At 41.8% G+C, this 17,001-nt stretch overlaps 1 protein-coding gene and 1 long non-coding RNA gene across 2 annotated transcripts in view; both read left to right on the forward strand.

Moving 5' to 3' along the window:
* LOC127509204 (hemicentin-1-like) overlaps positions 1-17,001 on the forward strand; it is a 125,726-nt gene that overhangs the window by 90,001 nt on the left and 18,724 nt on the right. The gene's annotated exons all lie outside the window — the stretch shown is intronic.
* LOC127509210 (uncharacterized) lies at positions 4,242-5,565 on the forward strand. Its single transcript, XR_007929167.1, has 2 exons — positions 4,242-4,666; positions 5,048-5,565. It is a non-coding gene; the product is annotated as an uncharacterized LOC127509210 (long non-coding RNA).

Genomic DNA, 17,001 nt, shown 5'->3' on the forward strand with positions numbered 1-17,001 from the left:
TGGAAAAACATTAACATGTTAAAAGGATGTAACAGACCTTCAATGCAATTACCCACAAAGAAAAAAAAAAAAGAAAAGAAGAAAAAAACAAATGAAAAGAACAAAACCCACAGATGGCCACAGGTTACCTATATTGTCAAGACAAAAGTGGCATACAGACAAACGTGCTCTCACTGCAATCAAGCTCACAGCAAATCATACCGCAGACCTAGAAGGAAAGAAAAATAGAGTGACCAAACCACCTCACCACTGCTATCCACCAGTGAAGGCAATAAAAAATTCTACAACACAAAAAAAACAAACAATAATATTAACAGTGGGTAATGCAAACAGAACAAAGAAGTCAGCACCATGAAACGACTATGATCTACTTAGTCCTTTTTTGTGGTGTGGCCACATGCATCCCTCTACCATCCGTTATTTTGGTTTGTGACACTCAGGCAACCATCCAGCCATGATATTCCTAAACAATGCACCATGTGTTCAACACTCAACAATGTTCCACCAGTATTTGACATGTGACTGCACATAAGCGATCCTTAAATCTGCTGGTCTATTGCCACTATGCAATACATAAACCTGCTGCAACTTCCCTTAAATCTGCTGCGACTTTCATTCATGAATCGTCAGTGGAAAAACAGGAAGTCAAAGAATATGCACTAACAAGAAGTGAAACTCAATAGAATGTTCCATTGCAACACCAGCACCCAGTAGCAGCCCTACGCTTCCGCCATTTCGGGGTGAAAGCGACTCGGCAGTCTACTAGTTTCTATGGCAATATCAGCTGCTTTGTTAAAAAAAAAAAAAAATGTATATTAAAGATAAAATCCAACCTGAATGATGACACAGAATAAAATATTATCGCTAGTGATCATCAAATCCTTTCAACAGTTTATTTTACTGACTTTGTGTTTAAGTCTTCCACTTTTTTCACAAAACCTTTGCTAAACCCAGTCAGTTTGGGTTAAAATTCTTTGAAGTTCAAGTAGTAGCATTATAAACACTGAATTAATACCAACATATGAAATTAAATTAAGGACATGCATCAGAAAAATTGGGAATGTTGGACAATAAATATATAACAGAATATAACAGCTTGACAGTAAACTGTTTTTGCAGTGTTGTCTTATATTAATGTCCGTTAAAGCAAGACTATGTAAACAAAAAACAAAGCCACTGTGTCCAAAAGTGGGAGTTATGGGATAACAGACACAGCAATGCATCATGTTCTATAAGGTCACAGGGCTCTCAAGTTTTATCAAAAGTTTGGAGTGAGATTACATCTGTTAGGGGAGGAGACCCTCAAATATTTGCAGCAGCGGCCCCTCAGCCCCACCCAATTCTCTCATGTTTTTGCTAGCAGTTCAATTTTACCTACAGTATTGTTCATAATTGACCAAGCACAAATAGAAATTATGCTGCTTGATGACTGTAGTGCCTGTTCTTTGGCCTGATGTCCTTTACGTTTTATATGCCTGTTCACATCTGTCACACCTTGATGGGCACATGAGTTCTCCTGTCTGCAAACTGAACACAAGTAGTAGGAACTGGTGGTGCCTACACTGTAAAAATAAAAGGTGCCTGGAGGAACCTTTTGAGGTTCTGTGGAGGCTGTTGGTTGAAAAAAGAGGGGTAAAGATCAAATTTCTTTACAAAACATTTACATTTATTAATTTTCCACATACATTTATCCAAAGTGACTTAAAATTAGGAACATCAAATGTAACTGGTCACAGAGCTAACAATATACATAATACAAAATGCCATTTTTATTGTTGTAGTAGCGCCGTTAATGGTTGTAGAGCAGTTAAATGCACGAAATCTCTAGCAATAACTGGCATAAAACCAGCAAAACTTTAAGCTGATTATTTTAATTGTCAGACCCAAAACATTTGCATGTATATATATAAAATCTGACCTCGTACAGTCCAGCAGGATCTTCATGCAACAGGTACAGGTCCTACAAATTTGGAGAAAATAATGGTTTATATATATATATATATATATATATATATATATATATATATAAACTATTTTTAAAAATGTTTCTGATTTTTCATAAAAAGAAATGTCATTTCTCCCATAACTTTTGGTAAGAACTTATCACAAAATGTACAATACATATGATCAGTATAAGCACAATGTATTTTAACAATACATATAAAAATATGGAAAGAATACACCCTTTTTTCGTATATAGTTGATGTGCACAAATAAAATAATACTGTACCAGTTATTCGAGTTTGATTCGGGTTCACAATCAGAAAAAAATTGAGTGAATTCACATTGATTAGGACACTTTTTTTTTTTTTTTTTTGCCATTGAGATAACTAGGAAAAAGTTTAATATATTATAAAGTTTAATATAAACTTGCATTGCTTATCTAATGTAAGCAATAAAACAATTCACCTTTGTGTGCCTCTTCAGCATGTGATTGAAGTGCAGTGTTGTACATAGCCAGCAGATCCTTAGCCACACCACTTCTTTGTGCCTCAGTCAGTATTTTCTCTGCAGTGGTCCCAAATCCAGTCAAAATTCTTCTGTCAACATCAGTATTATATTTTGTTTTCATTTCTGAAAAAATCTGATTTGGCAAAGACCTCTTTAGGAATTACATTACCATAGATATTTAGAATACTATACTTAGATAAATACTTTTTGAAGCACATTATTGTTTTTATTTAAAGGGATAGTTCACCCAAAAAATGAAAATTCTGTCATTATTTACTCCCCTTCAAGTTGTTCCAAACATGTACAAATTTCTTTGTTCTGCTGTACACAAAAGAAGATATTTGTCTACTGGCGACACTTCAATACCTATTTCCCGGGGGGTCTCCTAATCGACACCCAAGCGTCTACTGGCGACACTTCAATACCTATTTTGGTCAACGTCTTGACCCTTTTAAACCTAGTGTTCCCTAACCTAGCTTGCTGCGCAGCAATAACCAGAGACTCCAGTTGTTGTCCTTCAAATTTTTAATCACGGCCGGGAGAGTTCCCATCAATCCCAGAGAGCCTCTCTCCGAACAAAGGAATACAGCAGGTTTTATAAGATTTCAGGTACATCTCACAGTCAGTATAGCATGATCTATTACTCATTATCATCAGTCTTAATATGATTGGTTCAGATTTAAGAAAAACATCTCCCCCCATTGACTAACATAGTAGGAAATAAAAATACTATGGCAGTCAATAAGGGGCGAGAAATACTTGATTACAAACATTCTTCCAAATATATTCCATTGTGTACAGCAGAACAAAGAAATTCTTACAGGTTTGGAACAACTTGAGGGGGAGTAAATGATGACAGAATTTTCATTTTTGGGTGAACTATCCCTTTAAATACAATATGCCAATCTTACAATTGCCGGTAAGCGCAAGGCAGGAATGAATACTGAATCAGTATTTCTTGAGTGGTTCTCTCTTTTATGTAAACATTTCTCTCCCTGTCGGTTCTCTTCATTTTATGCTTGAGCATGGAGATATTAGGTTCCCTTTCAAGGGAACTCGCGCTGCGTCAAGCGCTTTGGGAATGCCTCTGAGTGATTGCGTCGTGAAGCACGTATGAAATCAGTCCAATAGAGTGATGGAACATCAAAGGCGGGTGACGTCACTGACCAGGAAACTATAAAGCCTACCCGAAAACACATTCATTCAGCTTCTATATATATATATCATTCAGTATGGCACGGGTGGGGATACACACCAAATGTGTGTTGTTTGTTTGGGAGTGCTCTCGAGGGGGCTGCCTGTGAGCATTGTGAGCAGCTACCACAGAGAACGCTGTGCTCCCGCCGAGCCCTCTTTGAGGAGGGCGGCTCAGCTTGCGTTCCTCATGGCTCGGGTCCCGCTGTTGCTGAGGCAGAGAGGCGCCTCAGGTCGTGGGGTTCGCAAATGGATGTGGCAGAGGGGTTAGAGACGGGCCCTGCCCTATCTCAGCCTTCACCTGCTGCATCCAATGTATCAATTCGCACGCATTTGTGGTTTCTTCCGCTCCGGTTGATACAGTTACATTAATGGAATCCAATTCTGAGGAACTGGACGTCGTTAGTGTAACAACGGGAGAGATTGAAGACTCGCCACTTCACTCTCCCGCTAGTGAGGAGCTAGTGGAGGTGTTCAGTCGGGCCATGGATAAGTTAAACATCGATTGGCCGGCCGAGAAACAAGAGCAACAAGTAAAGAGCAAGCTAGATGAGCGCTTCCTGCTATCTAGATCAGCTCAACCTGTTACATGTGTGTAACCCAGACTAATTAAGGGTTAAATATATATATTAATATAAATGTATGAAGTTCAGAAAAGTAAATAATTGGAGATTGGTGATATTAATAAATACTTAAAATAAAATAAATTGTGACAAAAATAATTTGTAATATTTAAACAAGTTATAGTTCCATCCAATCAGAGTTCGGTTGATATGGACCGCCCACTTGCTGATGCGGCAGATTGCGCAAGACCTAAGAAGGAAGAAGACGGGAAAGAAATTCGCTAGATTTAGCTATCAAGAAAATAGAAATAACGGAGTAAAACTTTGAAAATAGTGATTAAAACTCAAGTCAGTTGAAAGAGGAGAATATTGAGTGGATTCAGTTGTTATTTTACTCCTGTGACTATCGATGGGTGAATTACATCATTGTATTACTGGGACGTGAATATCTGGATGTGGTGAGTTCAATTTATGCAAGTATGCTGAGTTTAATGTTTAAATAAGAAAACAACACTTATTTTGTAAGGAAAGAAGTTGTTTATTTTGTTTATTATGGTCATATGTGTGATTTATGTTGTATCTTTGGATATTATGGTACAAATTCGTAGCGCTGTTCAGTTGTTCTCATGTGGTGTCGTTCTTTTTCACGTGCACGCTTCACGTGCATGTCGGGGTAATATACACGTGCCTGAAAAGAGATGTATGTTTATTTCAATGTAATATTGTAAAACATTGAAATTATTACTTTATATGTTAATTTATTGGTATGTGGAGATACTTACCTGATGTGATGCTATTGTTGACTAAATGCAGTCATGCATTTCTGACCTTTTAAACAGGTCAGGTTTTTTTCCTGAGGGGAGATTGATTTTCTTTGATGGCGAGCCAACCTATTCGGACACTGGAAAAGAAAGAAGAAAATTCATCCTATAGGACCAGGAGAGTATCGTGATTTCATTTTTTTTTTCCCCCTGCTCAAGGTAAAACTATTCCTGCATAGAGACTGTGTTTTCTCCATACGGGACTGAAACTGTCTGAGATAACTAGAAGAAGGAACTGATATCAGTTATTGAACATTTGGAAATTGAACTGGTCGTCGACGTGTGCGTGATATCACAAAATTGTTGTTGAATCTGGACAAATTGTTGTCATTCTATTGTTTTCTATTGTATTCATACTATTCCAGTGTGAAACTGACAGTGATTTGCTCTTAAGTGATTTGTTCTTTTATTTCTTTTCATCGAATTGACGTAACTCACTTTGAATTGCTTTTTATTTATTTTATTGTTTACTTTCAAAAAGGGGAAAGGCCGGCATTTAAGGGAACATTTATAAAAAATCTACGTACTTACCTTAATTGTGGTCTCCTGTCGTTCCTTCAGCAATTACCCTCTACCTCCGTAGTCGATCATACGAATCTTCTGATTTTCCTAATTGGTCCATAAAAGTGAAGAACTAAATTATAAGTAATATAGCCCCGTTACATAACATTGGCGAGCCAGGGCCAGGAGGTGGTGCTGTATTGCTGAAGACAGGCAGTTGATCTTTAAACCCATTTTAGTGCTCAGACAAATTAACCAATTTGTTGTCAAAATGGATGTAATTTTCCAAGAAGGTATCAAAATCCCAAATGCTGTAATAGTTAGTGGGGTAACTGGAACAGCGAATGATGAAGAACTGATAAAAATTCTGCAAGAACATGGTTCTATTGCTAGGTCAGTCAAAATTCAGGACCCTGATTCTGACTTCCATTGTGACTTAATTATTGAGTTTGACAGTGGCTGTGCTTTACAGTCATTAGAGCTCATGTTGCCCTATACTTACCAACTAACCAGTGATCCAAATGTCACTTATATAGTGAGATCTTTATCCAGTGTTTACACCCGAAAGTTGGGGGGTAGTGCTACCAGATCATACCTAGAAGGATTGAAAGAAATTGCGAAACTCAGTGGGGCAAATTTTGAAGCAATTTTGAGTGAAATGCTGACAGAAATGAGTGCTGTAGTTCTTCCTGCAGGCTCTACATCTGAAGCTGTTGATGAAAACCCTATTAGACCATCCCGTCAAGAGCCGCTTGAAGGCAAAGCAACTCCAGTTATCGCTCAGCCTTGCCAAGAAGGAACCCAGCAGACCCATCCTCCTGCTTCTTATGTGGCTGACACCACAGTTCTTACCTCAGCAGACCCATCCTCCTGCTTCTTATGTGGCTGACACCACAGTTCTTACCTCTCCCACGATACTTAACCCGCCTGAAGTTCAGAGGTTAGTTGTTGAACATGTGGTGAGGAGTGGAGAAGCTGTTGCTCAGGTGCATGCTCCCATGCGACTCAGGTTATTTTCTGGGAGGAAACCTAGACCTGCCAACGAGACAGATTATGATGCATGGCGTTCTAGTGTGGATCTTATTCTGAAAGATCCTGCAATATCTGATCTGCATGGGTCACGAAAGATCCTGGAAAGTCTTTTGCCCCCAGCTGCTGATGTTATTAAACACTTGAGTCCTGAAGCTTCCCCATCAGCTTACCTGCAGTTGCTAGATTCTGCTTTCGGCACGGTAGAAGATGGTGACGAACTCTTTGCTAAATTTATGAATACCTTGCAGGATGCAGGGGAGAGACCTTCATCTTACTTGTCTAGGCTTCAGGCAGCCTTGAGTGTAACGATTAAGCGTGGTGGGGTTTCGCCCAGTGAAGCAGACCGACATCTCTTGAAGCAATTCTGCCGGGGCTGCTGGGATGATGGGTTGATCGCTGACCTGCGATTGACACAAAAACGTGATGATCCTCCACATTTCGCACAGCTGTTATTGATGCTACGTACTGAGGAGGATAAACATGCTGCAAAAACCATGCGCATGAAACAACATCTAGGTGGTACCAAGCAGCGCGCACTGATGCATACCCACAGAACCTGGGTGTCTGATGAAACTGAACAAGCTGCAGCCTCCAATGTGCTGTCATTGGCAACAGAAGCTAAAGAACTAAGAAAACAGATAGCAACTCTTCAGAGTCAACTAGCAAAACTCACCTCTAAAGCTGATGTCCCAAAGAAATCTGCATTGCAGGCAGTGGGTCAGAAATCCTCAATCACAGAGAAAAGATCAAGCAAACAGAGCACTGTAACCACAATACCTGCAAACGGTAAACAATCTGACAAACCCAGGCCATGGTATTGTTTTAAATGTGGAGAAGATGGCCATATTGCCTCCTCCTGTGAGTCAGAGCCCAATCCAACACTGGTGGCTGAAAAGCGTAAAGTCTTGAGGGAGAAACAATCCCAGTGGGAGTCTCAATACAACATCACAAAACCTGCTTTAAACTAGAGCCAGTTCCTGTTGCGGGACGACCAGGGACTGAAATATTGAAGTGTCCCCCTAAAACCAAAACCTCCACACAAAGCCATTGTTCCAAGATGGAAATTGCAAAACTGCCTAAGGGTTTGATTGGTGAAAAATGTATTGCACAAGTTACTATTTCAGGGCAGGAATGCAACTGTTTGATAGACACCGGCTCACAAGTTACCACTATTCCTTTGTCTTTTTATGAGCAGTGTCTTTCAGAATGTCCTATCAATTCCCTTTCTGATTTGTTGGAAGTTGAAGGCGCGAATGGTCTTTCTGTGCCCTACATTGGTTATATAGAGTTGAACGTGACCTTTCCTGCAGAGTTCATTGGTACAAGTGTTGAAGTACCCACTGTTGCTTTGGTGGTTCCAGATCCAAAGTCCTACACCATGCCTTTAGTCCTGATAGGGACAAACACTTTGGACACTCTTTATGAGGAACACTTGAAAATGAGTTCTACAACTTTCCAGCCTTCTTTGTTTGGCTACAGGGCTGTTTTGAATACCCTCAGATTGCGGCACAAATATGGAACAACTGGTGTTCTCGGTCATGTTAGGTTGAGGGGCAGGGTGCCTGAAGTCATAGCTGCTGGCCAAACCGTCGTTTTAGAAGGCATTGTCCATGTGCTTGGGGTTCCAACTGATAAGTGGATTGTAGTGGAGTACCCCTCCATATCTTCTTTACCTGGAGGAGTTGTCGTAAAAAACTGCTTGCTTACCCTTCCTTCCAAGCAATCTAGCCATCTTCCGGTACTTCTCTCAAATGAAACTGATCATGACGTCACTATTCCACAGAGGTGTGTAATTGCAGAAATCCATGCCTTGGAGTCAGTGCTTTCTTCTGGCAATGCTGTGTCTGAATCAGCTTCCCAAAGTAGTGAGCCCACAATGAGCAAAGAGGAAAAGTTCAGCTTGAATTTCGGTGATTCTCCACTATCACAGGAGTGGAAGGATCGAATAGCCAAGAAACTTCGTGAGATGCCAGAAGTCTTTGCTCAACACGATCTGGATTTTGGACATACACAGAAAGTGAAACATTGCATCAAATTACATGATGAGACCCCGTTTAAGCATCGCGCCAGACCAATCCATCCACGTGACATCGGAGCAGTAAGAAAACACCTTCAGGAGCTTCTCTCAAGCGGAGTCATACGTGAGTCGGAATCCCCTTTCTCATCGCCAATAGTGGTAGTCAGGAAGAAAAATGGCGACGTACGACTCTGTATAGATTACCGGAAGCTAAATCTTCAAACAGTCAAGGACGCTTATGCCTTGCCGAACCTTGAAGAAACATTTTCAGCTTTAAATGGTTCGAAGTGGTTTACTGTTCTGGATTTAAAATCTGGGTATTACCAGATTGAAGTTGCGGAAGTAGACAAGCCCAAAACAGCTTTTGTGTGTCCATTGGGATTTTGGGAATTTAACCGTATGCCACAGGGGGTGACCAATGCACCAAGCACTTTCCAAAGGCTGATGGAGAGGTGTATGGGAGACATCAATCTAAAAGAAGTGCTTGTGTTTTTGGATGATTTGATTGTGTTTTCCAAAACCCTAGAGGAACATGAGAGGCGGCTGCTGCAAGTCCTAACTCGCCTGAAGGAATATGGGCTAAAACTTTCGCCGGAGAAGTGCCGTTTTTTCCAGACTTCCGTCAGATACTTGGGGCATATAGTATCTGAGCGTGGGGTGGAAACGGATCCGGAAAAGATTGAGGCTATAAAAACCTGGCCATGTCCAAGAAACCTTAAGGAGTTAAGGTCGTTCTTAGGTTTTTCAGGTTATTATCGTAGGTTCATTAAGGACTATTCACAGATAGTGAAACCTCTGAATGACCTGACTTCTGGTTATCCACCGTTGAGGAAAGGTTGTAAGAAGGCTGAGAAAGAATGTCAGTATTACGATCCCAAAGAGCCTTTTGGTGGTCGTTGGACGACTGCTTGCCAAGAAGCATTCAAGACCCTTGTTGATAAGCTTTCTACCGCTCCTGTCTTGGGTTTTGCGGACCCTAAACTCCCTTATGTTGTTCATACAGATGCCAGCACCACAGGGCTGGGAGCTGCGCTGTACCAAGAACAGGATGGTCAACAACGTGTGATTGCATTTGCTAGCAGAGGCTTATCGCGTAGTGAGTCCCGTTATCCGGCTCATAAACTTGAGTTTCTTGCCCTTAAATGGGCTGTAACAGAGAAATTTCAGGATTATCTTTATGGCAGCACATTTACTGTTATAACAGACAGTAATCCCTTGACTTACCTTTTGACAACCGCTAAGCTGGATGCAACTAGCTACCGGTGGCTTGCTGCACTTTCTACATTCTCATTTAAACTGCAGTATCGGGCTGGTAAACAAAACATTGATGCAGACAGCTTGTCAAGGCGACCACACGAAGAGCTGGCAGATGATCAATTGTCATCAAAAGAGTATGAGAGGATCCAGAAGTTTGTGCAGTACCATACAATGGGTGCTGACAAATCGCACACCACTGACAAAGATGTATTCAGAGCCATCTGTGAGAAACATTCTGTCCAACAAGCTGATAATTCTGGCATTACCTTGGTTGAATCCCTTGCGCTTCATCCTGATGCAGTGCCGGAATATTATGAGCAAGAAGAGAACTTGAGTGGGTTACCTGCTATACCTCACTTGATGAAGGAAGATTTAGTTGAAAAGCAGAGATCTGATCCGGTCATTCGTGAGGTGATAATGTGTCTGGAATCAGGTGAGAAACCTCCACCTGCATTAAGGAAGGAATATTTAGATCTTCCCTTTTACTTACGAGAATGGGACCGTCTTGAGTTGGTGGATGGAGTTCTGTATAGGCGACGACGAGATGGAGATGATGTGAATCACCAATTGGTTTTGCCCAAAGATCTCAGGAGTTTTGCTGTGAGCAGCTTACATGATCAAATGGGTCATATGGGAATGGAAAGGACGCTGGATCTGGTCCGTTCCAGATTCTATTGGCCAAGGATGGGAGCTGAAGTAGAGCAAAAAGTTAAGACCTGTAGTCGTTGTGTCCGCAGAAAATCTTTGCCACAGAGAAGTGCACCTTTAGTGAACATCCAAGCCACCAGACCCTTACAGCTTGTTTGTATGGATTTTCTTTCTCTTGAACCTGACAAGAGCAACACTCGTGATATCTTGGTGATTACTGATTTCTTTACCAAGTATGCTGTGGCCATACCAACGCCAAATCAAAAAGCAAGAACTGTTGCAAAGTGTCTATGGGATCAATTCATTGTGCATTATGGTTTCCCTGAGCGGTTACACAGTGACCAAGGACCGGACTTTGAGTCACATACCATCAAGGAGCTTTGTGCAATTGCAGGAATCCAAAAAATCAGAACTACACCATATCATCCTCGGGGGAATCCTGTGGAGCGGTTTAACCGGACCTTGTTAAACATGCTTGGAACGTTGGAAGAAAAGGACAAAAGCCATTGGAAGGATTTTGTTAAACCTTTGGTCCATGCATATAATTGCACCAAGCATGAAGCCACAGGATTTTCCCCGTATGAACTGATGTTTGGCCGTCAACCTCGGTTGCCGCTTGATCTTGCTTTTGGATTACCTGGTAAAGACAGTTCACCAGTATCTCATTCGCAGTATGTTCAACATCTTAAGTCTCACTTAAAGGAGAGTTATGAGGTTGCTTCACAAAATGCCCGGAAAATTGCTGAAAAGAACAAAATCCGGTATGACAAACATGTGACCAATTCTTCTTTGGAAGTTGGTGATCGTGTATTAGTAAGGAATGTCCGTATCCGTGGGAAGCATAAGTTAGCAGACAGATGGGAATCTGAAATCTATGTCGTTGTGAAACAAGCTGCTGACCTACCAGTTTACACTGTCCGTCCGGAGACAAAGGATGGTCCGCTTCGCACTCTTCATAGAGATCTTCTGCTTCCTTGTGGGTTCCTACCTGTTTCTGAGACCTCAGACCCAGCTGTGAGTAAACCTACCACAAGGCGCAGGACTCGGCTGAATCCTGATTCACAAAGTCTTGATGGTCTGGATTCTGCTCTTGAGACAGACGATGAAATTCCTGATCCAATATGTAGTACATATCCAGTCAATGAAACCAGGTTTACTACGGTTCACAAAGTTCTTAGGCCAAATGATCCGAAAGAAGACTCCCTTAATTTTGAGATTGTTCATTCACCTTCAGCAGATGATGCAGCTCTGAGGGATCAGAGTAATGACTTACCTGCAGATGTTCCAGAGCAAGCTTTACCGACCGGAGCTGTAGGAGAACACTTACCTGTTGAAGTTCCAACGGAATACTTACCTGATGTTCCGGAAAATGTTGAGGCTAGTCATCTTCCTGATGCAACATCAATTAATGACCAAGAAAATGCTGAGGATGAATGTAGTGAACACAACCAGATTTCCGATGTGGAGGAAAATGAGCTTTCAGGAGACTTACCTAGACGATCTGTTCGACGAAGAGAGAGACCTAAAATACTTACCTATCCACAGCTTGGAAACCCTTTGATACATGTAGTGCAGTCCTTGTTTCAAGGTTTAAACACTGCTTTTGTTAATGCATTGGGTGGCAGTGAAAGCCTGAATGGTTTACCTGAGATATCCTCCATACATGATGTGTAAAATGTTGAGTCACTCTAAATTGTGTCACGAGACGTGCACAGTTAGGAGGGGAGGATGTAACCCAGACTAATTAAGGGTTAAATATATATATTAATATAAATGTATGAAGTTCAGAAAAGTAAATAATTGGAGATTGGTGATATTAATAAATACTTAAAATAAAATAAATTGTGACAAAAATAATTTGTAATATTTAAACAAGTTATAGTTCCATCCAATCAGAGTTCGGTTGATATGGACCGCCCACTTGCTGATGCGGCAGATTGCGCAAGACCTAAGAAGGAAGAAGACGGGAAAGAAATTCGCTAGATTTAGCTATCAAGAAAATAGAAATAACGGAGTAAAACTTTGAAAATAGTGATTAAAACTCAAGTCAGTTGAAAGAGGAGAATATTGAGTGGATTCAGTTGTTATTTTACTCCTGTGACTATCGATGGGTGAATTACATCATTGTATTACTGGGACGTGAATATCTGGATGTGGTGAGTTCAATTTATGCAAGTATGCTGAGTTTAATGTTTAAATAAGAAAACAACACTTATTTTGTAAGGAAAGAAGTTGTTTATTTTGTTTATTATGGTCATATGTGTGATTTATGTTGTATCTTTGGATATTATGGTACAAATTCGTAGCGCTGTTCAGTTGTTCTCATGTGGTGTCGTTCTTTTTCACGTGCACGCTTCACGTGCATGTCGGGGTAATATACACGTGCCTGAAAAGAGATGTATGTTTATTTCAATGTAATATTGTAAAACATTGAAATTATTACTTTATATGTTAATTTATTGGTATGTGGAGATACTTACCTGATGTGATGCTATTGTTGACTAAATGCAGTCATGCATTTCTGACCTTTTAAACAGGTCAGGTTTTTTTCCTGAGGGGAGATTGATTTTCTTTGATGGCGAGCCAACCTATTCGGACACTGGAAAAGAAAGAAGAAAATTCATCCTATAGGACCAGGAGAGTATCGTGATTTCATTTTTTTTTTTCCCCTGCTCAAGGTAAAACTATTCCTGCATAGAGACTGTGTTTTCTCCATACGGGACTGAAACTGTCTGAGATAACTAGAAGAAGGAACTGATATCAGTTATTGAACATTTGGAAATTGAACTGGTCGTCGACGTGTGCGTGATATCACAAAATTGTTGTTGAATCTGGACAAATTGTTGTCATTCTATTGTTTTCTATTGTATTCATACTATTCCAGTGTGAAACTGACAGTGATTTGCCCTTAAGTGATTTGTTCTTTTATTTCTTTTCATCGAATTGACGTAACTCACTTTGAATTGCTTTTTATTTATTTTATTGTTTACTTTCAAAAAGGGGAAAGGCCGGCATTTAAGGGAACATTTATAAAAAATCTACGTACTTACCTTAATTGTGGTCTCCTGTCGTTCCTTCAGCAATTACCCTCTACCTCCGTAGTCGATCATACGAATCTTCTGATTTTCCTAATTGGTCCATAAAAGTGAAGAACTAAATTATAAGTAATATAGCCCCGTTACATGTGCACTCTGTTTTGGACTCATTTTGGACTTGTTGTTGTTCTATTTCCCGCCACTAGTCATTCACCATGGTAACTGATCACCTCATGACCACATCCAGCTGTGTCTAATTACCCACCTTGTTATCCCATGTATAAATACCCTATGTTTTCAGTCCAGTGTTGTCCGGTATCGTTTATGTATGTGTTGGTGTATGTTCCTGCCTGTTCCTGTACTCTTCTGTGGATTATCTAGTAAAAGACTTATCTTATCTCCTATCTCCTCGTCGTGTGATTAATACACCAGCTATTGTAACACAACCTCTACGCTTACCATTTTCTCTTACCATGTTTATTCGCCACAGACCTCTACTTACAGCAATGTGGTCGGTATGAGAGAGCACGGTTATGGGGCGATGCCAAAGGCGGAGGAGACGCTTGCGAGCCATCTCTCCCCCAAGCGGCATCGTCCCTGAAAGCCCCGACACTGCCCATCAAGCCCCTAAAGACTACATCAGCGCTGGTGGGCAAAGCGTACTCGGCTGCAGGTCAGGCAGCGGCGTGCTTGCATACTATGTCCATCTTGCAAGCATACCAAGCTGACCTGCTCAGAGACTTGGGTGAGAGTGAGGAAGTGGGTGCAGATATGATACAGGAGTTAGGTCAGTCAGCTGACCTAGCCCTCCGTGCCACCAAGGAGATGGACAAATCTATCGGCCGCTCTATGGCAGCCCTGGTGGCCACGGAGAGGCATCTTTGGTTGAACTTAACTGACATCAAAGATAAGGACAAGACGTTTCTCCTGGATGCCCCACTGAATCCCTCCGGCCTCTTCGGTGATGCTATTACATCTGTCACCGAGAGGTTCCTGAAGTCAAAGAAGCAAGCTGCAGCCTTGCAGCAGTCTCTTCCCCGCCGTTCCCAAGTCTCTGCGGCTGCTGGGCGGGAGCAGCCCAAGCTGAGTACGAGCTCCTCGCACAGACAACACCAGAAGCAGAGCGTTGCCACCCGTACTCCCCCTCCGAGGAGCTGGGAGGCGGGGCAATGCTCGCAGACAAAGTCCTCTAAGGGCAAGGTCATTCTGAGGACCGTCATTGCCGCTAAGAGGGCTTCGTCTAAGAAATCCTGACGCCAGAGGTGTCAGGATCCTGAGGGTGGTCCCCTCCGAAGCCAGACGGTGTTCACCTCTTCCAACGGTACCCGCCTGCCTTCGGTGCCCTCAGGGGGGCGCTCTGCCAACCCCGCCGCAATGTCGGGGTGCAGTAGTTCCCCGCGAGTCACCCGAGGGTGGAGACTCCTAGTAGAGACTCTGCTGCGAAAGAAGGCTATTGAAAGGGTTCCTCCTCCCAGCAGGGAGTCAGGATTTTACAGCCGCTACTTCATTGTTCCAAAAAAAGATGGGGGGTTGCGTCCGATTTTAGATCTACGTCAGCTAAATCGAACAGTAGGAAAGCTCAAGTTCAAGATGCTCACTATCAAACACATCGTGTCACAAATCAGGTCCGAGGACTGGTTTGTCACGATAGATCTAAAAGACGCATACTTCCATGTATCAATCCTCCCACAACACAGGAAGTTCTTGAGGTTTGCTTTCGGAGGCGAAGCATACCAATATACCATACGCGGCACTGACGCCCTTGCGAATGCAGGGCATCCGCATCCTGAACTACATAGACGATTGGTTGATTCTGGCTCAATCAGAGCAGATGGCGGTTCAACATCGAGATGTTGTTCTCGCCCACATTAAAAGGTTGGGGTTGAGGCTAAACGCGAAGAAAAGTGTGCTTTCTCCTGCTTAGAGAACCACTTATCTAGGCGTGGTATGGGATTCAAATGTCATGCGTGCTCGTCTATCGCCTGCTCGCATAGCATCGATTCTCTCAGCTGTTACAGACATAAAGCTAGGCCAGTCACTCACTGTCAAACAGTTTCAGAGACTGTTAGGTCTGATGGCAGCAGCGTCCAACGTGATACCTTTTGGCCTGCTGAACATGAGACCATTGCAGTGGTGGCTCAAATCAAGGGGTTCTCACCAAGGGGGAATCCTTTTCGTGTGATCAGGGTCACGCAGCAATGCCTTCGTGCCCTAGTCATATGGAAACAACCTTGGTTTCTGTCCCAGAGACCTGTGTTGGGAGCTCTCAGTCGTCGCGTCACGCTAAACACAGATGCATCCCTCACGGGCTGGGGGGCGATCATGAGTGGTCGCTCTGCTCGAGGTCTATGGCAGAACCATCATCTCTCCTGGCACATAAATCGCCTGGAGATGTTGGCAGTGTTTCAGCCCTGAAGCACTTCCTTCCAGACCTCAGGGACCATCATATGCTAGTTCGCTCAGACAACACGTCGGTGGTCTCATATATAAATCATCAGGGGGGTTTGAGGTTGCACCCGTTATACAAACTGGCTCATCAGATCCTCCTGTGGGCCCAGGGGAAACTGCTCCCGGTCAAGGCAGTTTATATCCCAGGGTATCTCAATGTGGGAGCAGACATCCTGTCGAGGCAGGGGCCGAGGCCCGGGTAATGGAGACTTGCCAGGATTCCATGCCAGGATTCCTGCAAACAAGTACAAACAATTTAATAGTTGTAGCCTACTGATATTAAAGGGAAAGTTTACACACAAATGAAACTTCTGACATCATTTACTCATTCTCATGTTATCATTCACATCCACAGCATCTTTTATCCATAAGCGAATAGTGACTTTGGCTTTAAATTCTGCTTTTTTTCATTGATCTCAATCATGAACCATTTAAAGAAACTATTGATTATCCAATTTTTCTAAAAAGGACTCCATTAAGGCTGAATTTCAGAGCTAGAATACAAAGTTTGATAAAATTCTGCTATATGTTTTGAAATTGTAAGTCATCTGTGACAGTGTTATTTATGCATAATGTATTAATTGATAATCTTTCACCATTTCTTTTTTCCAAAGAATAAAAATATCTTGTGTTTTTTTTCGCCATGATCAAGCCACTTCCTTCTGGAGCGTATGAAAGCACCTTTTGCCTTCTCCTCATAAAGTTTATTTAAATCCCCTTGTAATTTTATGAGATTTTGAGCTTCTGTTAAATCTGTTTTATCACACAAGGCACCAACCTCTTGGATGATGGCTTGCATTTTGGCCCGTTTATATTTGGCAATTAATTTACTCATTTTAATGGCTAAACTCCTCACTTTATATTTCATAACATCCCAGTGCCGCCCATATTGGTTAGTGATTAAACTCTGTTTATAGTATTTTTCAATTATTCTTAAGACTTCCCGCTTAAAATCATCGTTTAATAATAAAAACATTTTTAAAATCCAGTATCCACTTCTGCTCATGTTCTTTCCACTGTCATTAGTGGTGATG

The sequence above is a fragment of the Ctenopharyngodon idella genome, chromosome 3 (assembly GCF_019924925.1).
Source record: "Ctenopharyngodon idella isolate HZGC_01 chromosome 3, HZGC01, whole genome shotgun sequence".
NCBI classification, from domain to species: domain Eukaryota; kingdom Metazoa; phylum Chordata; class Actinopteri; order Cypriniformes; family Xenocyprididae; genus Ctenopharyngodon; species Ctenopharyngodon idella.